This window comes from Pteropus alecto, unplaced genomic scaffold, assembly GCF_000325575.1.
Source record: "Pteropus alecto unplaced genomic scaffold, ASM32557v1 scaffold115, whole genome shotgun sequence".
Taxonomy (NCBI): domain Eukaryota; kingdom Metazoa; phylum Chordata; class Mammalia; order Chiroptera; family Pteropodidae; genus Pteropus; species Pteropus alecto.
In genome coordinates, this window is record NW_006436814.1 from 3784975 (window position 1) to 3795456 (window position 10482).

The following is a 10482-nucleotide window of genomic DNA, read 5'->3' on the forward strand; positions in this document are numbered from 1 at the left end:
GAACTAGGCATTTTAATATCTTAATCAGTGGGACAAGGGGGGGTGGGTGTAGGCAAGCACCAGGCAGGAAATGCTGAGTGTCAGACAAGGGAAGATCCCGTGAAGGTTTACCTTCAGTGACAACTCAGGGTCTGGAAACAATGATGTCAGCACAAGCGATGACTACGGGATGGAGCCCACTCTCTTCTCTCTTGGAGCAGAGACTCAGGGCTGGGGACGTCTCTCCTGATCTCCCAGCCTACCCCCATCCCTTGCCCACACCCCCTCTATCTTGTAGCTTAGGACTTTTATTAGGGCTGTGGTGATGATTTCATCCTGAGCCCAATCTCTGTGAGCTAAACCTGAGGTCACACTGACCCATGTGATCTCTGGGCATCAATACAGGAATTGAAAACTGGGAATTCAGATTCAAGTGGAGTCACCTTGAGCTGCACATGCAGATCTTAGCCAGAAAGCTTTGCCTCCCAGGCTTGTAGAAGTTCCCGTGTTTTGAATTTTTATCCTTCTTCAGTCAACTAGCTGAGACTTCAGAGTAAATTTTATTGCCAGTTGTCACAAACACTACAATTATAATCATTTATTAATAATGAGAATGGCTAATTATTGCTAAATTAATACTAATTTTTACTATAGCTAATAATTATCATTTATTATGCACTTACAGTGTGCTGGGCACTAGACTAAGTAACTTATAGATGTGATCTCACTTACCGTTTATAATGACCCCCGAAGTACGCATCATTATTTTTGTTTTAGTACTCAAGAAACATGCTCACTCATTTATTCCTCCAGCCGATGGTTGGGATGCAATGCCAATGAGATGGATGCTGTGGATAGCCCACGCAGATCCCTTCACTGGGCCAGTGGGCTCATCTGCAGTGACCGTGACCCTTGGCTGCTAATGCCCCACAGCTGCCCCTCTTCGCCAGAGAATTGATCTTGGCCAAATGAGACCTGGAATGTCCCTCTCCTTCCTCCTCTGCAGCCCATAACCAATGACTCACTGACACATAGAGGTACATAAAGGTGGCTGCTTTCTTGTTTCAAACTTGTTTACAGACTCTGTGGTGTAATTCATGCTCTAGAGCTCCTTGTAGGATTAGGCTGAAGAGACCCGTCTCCAGCTAGGATTATATTCTCCCCCTCACATCCTTTCCCTGTCCTTGCCCCGTGTCTCTTGAGAGCACATCACACATAAATGACGTGCACCAAATCCCTGTCTCAGGCTCTGTTTCTCGTGAAGCCCACCCACAATAGTGGGGCAGTAGAATGAGCAAAGGCTTTCATTTCAGACACACCTGAGTTCAAATACATCCGAGTGGCTGTGTGATCTTGAGCAAGTCACCTAAATTTTGCATCCTATTGTCCTCATCAGATTTTAAAACTTAAAATAGTATTGTTAATTTTACCTTCATTCCTCCCCTCTTTCAATAGACTTCACATTAGCCTCTGTGCTGGGGATATAGAGAATAAAAGCTATAGTTTTGGCCTCCAGAGGGACAATATTTTCCAAGCCAAAGAGTTGAAATCCTTCATTAGAGGGTGGTGGAACCAGCGTTAAAAAAAATAAAAATAAATAAAACAGAATGGAATGAAAAGAAATTATCAAGGTGCAGTAGACTTAATAAAGGTAAATTCCATAAATGCCTTTTTGGAATTTATTATTCTATCTCTGTAACTTATCTATTTCTCCATAAATAGCTGGTAGTAGACATGCGAATACCCTAGATAACAATAGAAAATGTATTTCTTGCTGGCCATCAGTCAAAAAAAGTGTGAAAGCTACTCGTCTATGGGAATAGGAGACAGTAGCGGTGGAGAGGCATTTCATTTCAAAATTTATTCTGTTGTTATAGTCATAAAAGACTTAATAATAGTGAATTTACACACAATTTTATGTTTGTAGACACGTAACTTTATAATAAAAAGAATTTGTCAGTCCTGGGAGGTGCTTGAGAATACCGTTGCCTTAAAGCTAGGATAATGCATTGGTGAATCTTGTGTTTTAGTCATAAAATTACTCTCTTAAGCATTTTGAAAACCACTTTATTGAGGTTTAATTATCATACAAAAGCTGTACAGATTTAATTGCTGTGGTATTTCTCTCAGAACATTATTTCATGAATTAAGACACAGGGTAGAAAATGGATATGTCTAGTATGAGTTTATTTTGTTAAATGTGTCTATTCATGTATATATGGGCAGAGGGAAAAGACTGCAAGGCTATCTGACAATATTAAGTGTTATCTCTGGGTGGTGGAATTATTCATGATTTTGGTTTTCTCCTTGCTCTGCTTTGTTTTTTAAGCTTTAAGCAATACATTAAAGGAGACTTAACATACAATGAGTGCTTTCTATATGCTAAACCCTTTACTTATGACCTCATTTAATCATCACAACAATCCTGTGCCCCAGATACTACTATGTTCCCCATGTTTACACATGGGGAAACTGAAGCTTTAAGAAGTTAAGTAAAGTGTCCAGTGCCACAGAACTGTGATGTAAAGTAACCAAGACTTGAAAGACTTGAAAGCCTGAGCATTTTCAAATTCCAACCTGCTTTTCCTAACCCGTCCTCAGTTCTTCCTACTGACCTATTACTTTTCTTTTTCTACGTCTTTCTACCTTCTAACATACTATGTAATTTACTTATTTATTATGTTTATTCTTTGTTGTTGTTCCCTCCCCACAGAATGTAAGCTTCAAGAGGGTATTAGAAAGGATGATTGCTAAAGTCTTCTGCTCATGGATGTATTTCCAGGTCTTGAGATACAGGCCTAGCACATACCTGACACTCATTTAAATAAATATCTGTTGAATGAATATCTTATACCAAAAGCGATGATCTAACCACTGTAATTACCTGCCTCCTAGTACATAATAAATATGATTTTTTTCCAAGGTGACTCTCAGGATAACTGACCAATGTGGATCAGAGATGTGGTGACAGATGCTTGTGGGTCCATGAAGACAAGGTAAGTTGTGAGAAAGAGCAGTTTCTGGGGCTCTTCTGTCCCTTTGTCCTGTTTATACCCCCACCTCACTCCAGGGTTCTTCCCCGACTTCCTCTGCTGTGGGGAGCTTGTCCCAAGGGGTCCTTGACTACACCCCTGATGATGTATAGTGGAGGCACATCGGGGGCCCTGTAGGAGTGTGTGGGGACCAGATGCTGGGCGTTAGGGTTCAAAGATTTTTTTTTAAGTGAAGTTCTGTCTAGGACATGTGTCCCAAAGGACACCATTTATTGAAATGTACCCTAAGCCAAGCATGGGGCTACATGGGCTTTATAGATGTTGCTTCTAATCTTATGATAACATGTAAAGGTGGATATTATTATCCCCATTGTACAGATGAGGAATCTGGGGCTCAGAGAAGTTCATTGCTTTGCCCAAAGTTACACAGTAATGATCTGGACCAGTATTTGAAACCAGTCAACCCGACTTCAAATCCACTGTCCACTTTTGAATGTATTGCTGTCTTGTAACATCTTAACTTGCAATAGACAATTCAGCACACAGTAAGAACTGAATAAAAACTTTTTATATAAATGAACAGATGGATGAATGGATGGGTAGATGGGTTTGGGGTACCACAAATAGCTCTTGCTTGAACTATAGCCCTCTTTGTTGACTTATCATCCATATTGGGGAATATTTGGTTCTCTGTATGTGAACAATTTTTCTAAATAAAGGAACACTGTTCATCAAACTGATTATTATCAATGACAATGTTTTAAGCCATAATATAAATACTTCATGAAATCAATTTATTTTTTAAAATAATCTTTAATTGCTCATTATAGGCATTGAGAAAACATGAATTGTTTATTTAATGTTTATAATACAAAGGAGTCAAAAGGGACAATAGTTTCTTTACTTGCAATGAAGGATTCACAGATAGTCATAACTAAAGACTTCAGCAATCATCCCTTCTAATACCCTAATTCTACAGGTGAGTAATTAAGCCCCCGTGGTTATTGAATGATTATTTCACCTTTCACCACAGGAAAAACTTCATTTCTCTGTAAGTGGTCCTTGTCTAACTTATTTAACCATTCCATAACCCAATTTCATTGCCTTTAAAATGGGAATAATAATATCACCTACCATATGGCACAACTGTGATAATGACATGATTAATACATAGAAATAACAAATGTAAGGTGCTTGGAAGAGGACCTGGAACCTAGTAAGCACTTAAACAATTTAAATGTCATTATGATTATTATTTCCTAGTGGCAAGAACTGGGAGCATGAGCTAACCAATTTTTAGCTTAATAACTGAGATAATCTTTTTCATTCTTGTCTCTTTATTTTACTAGGTAATGGTACCTTTGGAACAGCACTCTGGTTAGAATTAGATTTTCTTGTTTTGCTTAAACACATACACACACATAAATATGCATATAAATGTCTATGTGTGTGTGTATGTATACATGATATATATTTATATATATGTATAAAATATATGAGAGATTGAAAGAGAGAGAAAGTATGAAACATCCAGTCCATCGAATCCTGATGACTCTACTTTCAAAATGCATCCAGAATCCACCTCTTTCTCAACACCATCGTCCTCCTGATCCTGCCTGGCCCCTCCTGCTTGGATCACCGCAGTAGCCCCCGAAATGCTCTTCCTGCCTGTGCTCTGCCCTCTGCAGTCTTTGGTCCCCCAGCAGCCGCAGGGCTCCTTCTAAAATGGGAATCAGGTAATTTCACTTCTCTGTTCCGAACCTTCCAACAGCTCCCATCTGGTGCTGGGTCAAACCTCTCGTATTTCCTCCAACGCTCCCCTCACTCACTCTGCCCCAGCTTCAAGGCCTGTGCTGTTCCTTGAACCCCCTGCTGTGCTCTTGCCTCAGGCGCTTTGCTCAGCCAGGTCTCCTCTGTCACTAATGCTCTTCCCCAGGGAGCCCCCATGACTCCTCCCCTCACGTCCTTCAGATTTCCGTTCGAACGTCATCTGAGCAGGAAGTCTTTCCTGATCATCTCTAGAAATTAACACCGCCACACTCCTTAGGCTTCTCTTACCTTGATTGTTCTCCATGGCACTTATCACCACCACCACCCCACACACACACACACACACACACACACGCTTATCACCACCACACACACACACACACACACACACACACACACACACACACACACACGTGCACACACCCTTGTTTGTCACTCCCTGTCTGTCCAAGCTCAGGGACTATGTCTGTTTTGGTCACTGCTCTATCCTCACTGTCTCGTGTACTGCCTGTCTTATAGATACTTAATAGCATTTTTTGGAAGGAATTTGTCTTCTTCTCTTTTTATATTTAATTACTTTTTGATTTAAAGAGAGAAGGCCCTGTGAGACCTGGAAAGAAGCCCCGGGGCTCCAGTGGACACTGATCACTGCCCAGCCTCCTTTGCAGCGGGCACAGACTAGGCTCAGCCCATCAGGCACACTCAGAGAAGCCGGGGCCTGGAGAAACCGCCTTGGTGGTGATGGTGGCGGCAGTGGTGGCCACATCCAGGCTCCAGCAGTAAGAGGCCACAGTCCGAGCTGTGTTGACGATTCCATACGTGGCCCTGGACTGGTTCTGGGGCATGATTTTGGCTCAGGAGACTCCTTTTTTCCTGCCCCACCTCCCAAGCCTCATTTTCTGGCATTCTTGGTGATTTTATAAGCTCAACCATATCCTTTATCATGAACATATCTTCTGCTTATAGAAGCGAAACTCATTTTCTGTTGCTGGCAATTAAGAACCCTGACCACTCCCTGACTCTGCTCTGTGATACCCCATAGCAATAGGAACCAGCACCAACAGAGGCGGGCATGCAGCGAGCACACGGGCGGGAGGAACCACTACAAAAGCAGAGGCCTCACGTAAGCCTTCCTAAGCATTCACGATCTGCCTTGCACCGATGTGAGCAATTTGCATCTTTTGTATCTCACAATTTGAAGTCGTTCATCTTTGAGCTTTGCACAGTGTCTATGCTTTTTAGAAAAGATGTATCGCTTTTTAGAAAAGATGTATCGTTTTTAGAAAAGATGTATCGTCATGCATCTGGGCATTCAGCTTTCTTCCTGAATCAGGAAGATGGATTTTCATCCTCCACATGATGCGAGAGATCTAGGTTGGTGGCATTGTCACCACGAGGAGAGAGAATTTGCATGGGAAGCTTTCCACCCATGCACCAGGACTCTGGGGGGATATTCCCATAGAGCCGTATTTCCAGAACACTTGAGTAGAATCTTGGAATGACAACCACTGAAGCTGTACTCAGGAGACCAACTGAGGAAGAGGAGCTCAGCCGGTCCCCAGCTCCATCTCTGAGCTCTGCCTCAGCAGGGAGCCCATCGTGTCTTGGACAGAAAAGCAAAGCCCCAGCCTGAGAAGAGCCCTGCCCCCTCACCCAGTCCCCATCGACCCCAGCTTTCCACCTGTTAAAAATTAACAACAGAAAGCTCATTTTAAATGGAGTTGGGGAGCCCCAAAGGGGAAGCTCTCATATGTTGCCACCTAGACACCGACCAGGAGGACACACCACAGAGGAGAAAGGAAGAATATCTCCTCGCCCAGCACAATACCCCACCGTGCTCAGTCCTCACCTTGCTCAGTCTCCACCTGAACCTCTTCAGCTAGTTGCCTTCAGGACCGGGCTTCTGGTTCCTGCCCGGCCAATCAGAAACGGCCATACTCAGCCAAGGAGTCACCACCTTGAGTTCTTTGGACCCCCTCAGACTTTCCCTTTTTCCCTGTAAAAGCGAGCCCCGCTCCCTGTTCTTCAGACTGGCCTACGGTTCGCCATAGCTTGCTTGTCTCGAATTGCAATCTCTCGGCTATTTCTGAATAAACCTATTTCGCTGGTAAAATAAATGGCTCTTTTGTTTTTTTAAGGTTAACACGTCCTTAATCATGTGTTTTCATTTAACCCAGAGTTAGGGACCTAACAAACACTTTGGAAAGTAATTCAAGGCCTTCCCTTCTGCTGGGCTGTGGACAGCAGATAAGAGTAAATGGAGAGCATTTAAGTAAATAATAAAATAAGTAAGTCTGTCATTTTGGTAAATAAGATTGTTCAGAAGAAGGTGACATGATCTTGAGAGGACGTCTACTATCTCTAAGTCCACTGTGCTAGACTTACGGATGTCACCCATGTGGAACGAGGCTTCATAACTCTCCACACCCAGCACCATTCCCGGCTGTGCCAAACCGTCGGATAAATGCCGGAGCTTAAAAGGACCTTTAGGGTGGAGGGAACGTGCCTGTTAATTTAGGGCGCTGGCAGAGCTTCTGGAGAGGAAGATGCAACCCTAGAGCCCATGTCCTACAGGGAGTCGCAAGCATTTATCTGGTAGTTACCAAGTGAAGGAAGTGTCCACACTGTGAGGAGGTGAGGACTTCCTACCTTCACCACTGAGGTGGCCTTGGAGTTGGGTGTATCTATCAGAGCACGGTCACAGCCCTCTAAGAAGTGCAGGATTTGTCATAGCCAGGGTTTGCTTTGCATGTGAACTTGAACAAGGCCTTAATATCCACCAGGTCTGCACTACTGGCCTTAGTTACTAAGTCCGGTGTGGGAGGGCCCGTGCTGGTTTTTTATTTTTACATATGCCTTCTTATTTAATCCCTTAAGAGCCCCACAGGGTAAGGAGCAGAGTCCCTGTTTTGCAGATTAGGGAACTGATGCTCAGAGAGGCAACCTTGCCCTTAATTCACATAGCTGTAAATGGCAGAGCTGGGATTTAAACCTGAGTCCATCACAGACTTTCAAACTAAAGGACACTGTGGCTAATAAGAATAAAGTGATGAATAGGTATTTGATACCTATAGGACCACAGCAATAACCTCCTAGTAGAACACCTTGAGGATGCATCCCTTTAACTACTAGATTGGTCCAGATAACCTCTCTTTGATCTCACAGCCCACTGAGAATACCTCACCTTATTTCCCCCTGATCATTCTGAGATAGTTTAAGATCTGTCTGCCCCCGTAGAAACAGACTCTGAAATAACCCCAAAGTATTCCTGCCTTTAGTGTTCATGCTCCTGTGTAATCACCTCCCCTCGAGTGTGGGTGGGACTTGGGACTTGCTTCTAAGCAAAGGTGATGGGCTGTCACTTCTGCGACACGTTATGTAAGACTGCAACTTCTGTCTTGTGAGCGCACGCTCTCTGCCGCCTTCTCAGCTCTCATGCTTTGGTGAAGCTGGGGAGGTCCACATGGCAAAGAACCGAGGGCAGCCTCGGCTGCAGCCAGCGAGGAGCTGAATCTTGCCAACAACAGCGTGAGCTTGGAAGCTGATTCTTCCCCAGTTGAGCCTCAGATGAAACTTCAACCCTGACCAATGCCTTGACTGTGGCCTGAAGCAGAGGACCAGCTAAGCCACACTGCATCCTGTATAAACTCTGAGGTAATAAAGGTATGTTGTTTTAAGCCACTAAGATTCTGGTAATCTGTTATAGCTACAGAGAATTAATACACTCTCTTAGTTTCAAGCTCCTGAAAGGCAGGGATGGGCTTCCATTCATCTTTGAAGTCTTCGTGTCCCACACAGGGGCTCTAGGAATGTCTGTGGCCCCTCTGAGCTGGTCTCTCTACCCCTCCCCCGCCAACATATCCTCTACATTGCCTCAGAGAGATCGTTCTAAAATGCTAATTCGATTGTGTCACTCTACTTCAAACTCCTCGGTGACTCCTATTGTTTTTAATAAAAATCTAAACTATTTCGCGTATCAGTCAAGGAGCTTCATTACATGTCCCCAAACTGCTACTCCAGGCTCTTCTACCCGCTGCTGACCCCTTCCAACCCTGTGTTCCAGCCACACCAACTCACCACCCTTCCGTCTGCACCACCAGGGGTCAGAGCACTTGCCCATGCCATGCCCCCGCCTAGAAGATTCTTCCTTCTTTGCCCAGAGAATTCCTACTTATCCTTTCTGGCCCAGCTCAGCTATCACCCTCTCCTGAAGCCTTCTCGCCTCCTCTCCTAGGCTGAAGACAGCCTGGCCCTTACGGTGCCATTATATCATGTAGCACACTGAGCTATAACTAGTTTTCGCCTTGGCTCTCCTTCTAGCCTGTGAGTTCTCTGAAGAGTTTCATATCCTTCTTCATATTTCTCTTCATCTTCTCTCCCTTCCTGCCTGGAAACCCCGGGAATGGTTTAATGAGCAAATGAATGTCATTAATAACGATACCAAAGGCTGGAAGGAGGCACTCAGGGGTCGAACAAGAGAGAAATAGGCCGCGTTGGTGGGGACACAGGACAAGCTCTGTAGACACCTGAAGTGCTGCTGGCGGATAGTTTGCAAGCACCAGAGATAAAATCTCACGTTGCCACTACTATTCCTTCACTGCGAGGGACAGGAGAAATGGAGGCCTGAGAAACTCCCTCTTTCCGCTGGAGGCAGCTGTCTGTTTTGCGTTAGACCATTGCATGGTGACCTTCTCAGCAACTTTGTCCTTATAGACCCAGTATGTAAACCTCACACGTTCTTCCTGCTCCTAAAATATTAAACGATGGGACAGATTTGACTCAAAGGCCCTCTCTGACCCTCCTGGACTTGCCGATTGAGACCACTCCACCGCAAGGTCAACTACATCGGAACCTCAAAGAAGATGTCTTACAAAGTTCATGCGACTTATACGTCTTCGACGCTTTTTCTCACCACTTATTTTCGTTCTGGGGGATCGACAGATGTTACATCAATCCCGTCACCCGGGGAAAGGGAAACGAGAGGGGTGTAGATGCTGAGTCTGCTGCTCACCGCTTCACTTTTTAAGCTTTGTCATAAAAAAAAAGCCTTTCGTCACAAACAGACCCGGCGAGTAGGAGGCAGATACCAGAGCAGGGATGCCTGTGGTGTGAAACCATACAGCCAGTACCTTCAAGTGACACAACTGAAACAAAGTCTGGACCCCACATCTCAACATGAGTGTTTAAACTGGCCACGCTCACATTTAGATATGAAAAGCAGGGTTGCACCTTTTCAGTCTCTCTCTTATTAGTTCATGGTTGTTTCCAGACAATGAAAAATACGGTTTAGAAAAAAAAAACACTGGTTCAGATCATGGCCGAGCCATGACTTTTGAGTCAGATTTACGACAGAAACAATCCAACTGTGTAGAAATTAGTTGTTTGAATGGTCGAAAAGTCCGTTTGAAACTGGATCATTTTTTCAGCATCCACATGGAAGTGGAATCCTGTATAACTGTAAGTATCTTATGCTTTGCTGCAGGAATTTTTCCAATCACCTTGTTTTCCGTTTCCAGTACCTCCCCAAAATACCCTCTGGATTTAGGAGAGGTAGAAAATCCTTCTGCTTGTTGTCCTTGTCTGAGTTGGAGACACTGATCATTCAACAAAGATTTATCAAATAACCTTCTCTACACCAAGTGCTGCAGGCGCCAGTGGGAATGAGGCTTTATCATTCCCCACCTCAACGAGAAGACAAAAAGTAGCAGATTACAACAGAGTATGTAGTGGGGAGGCGGCG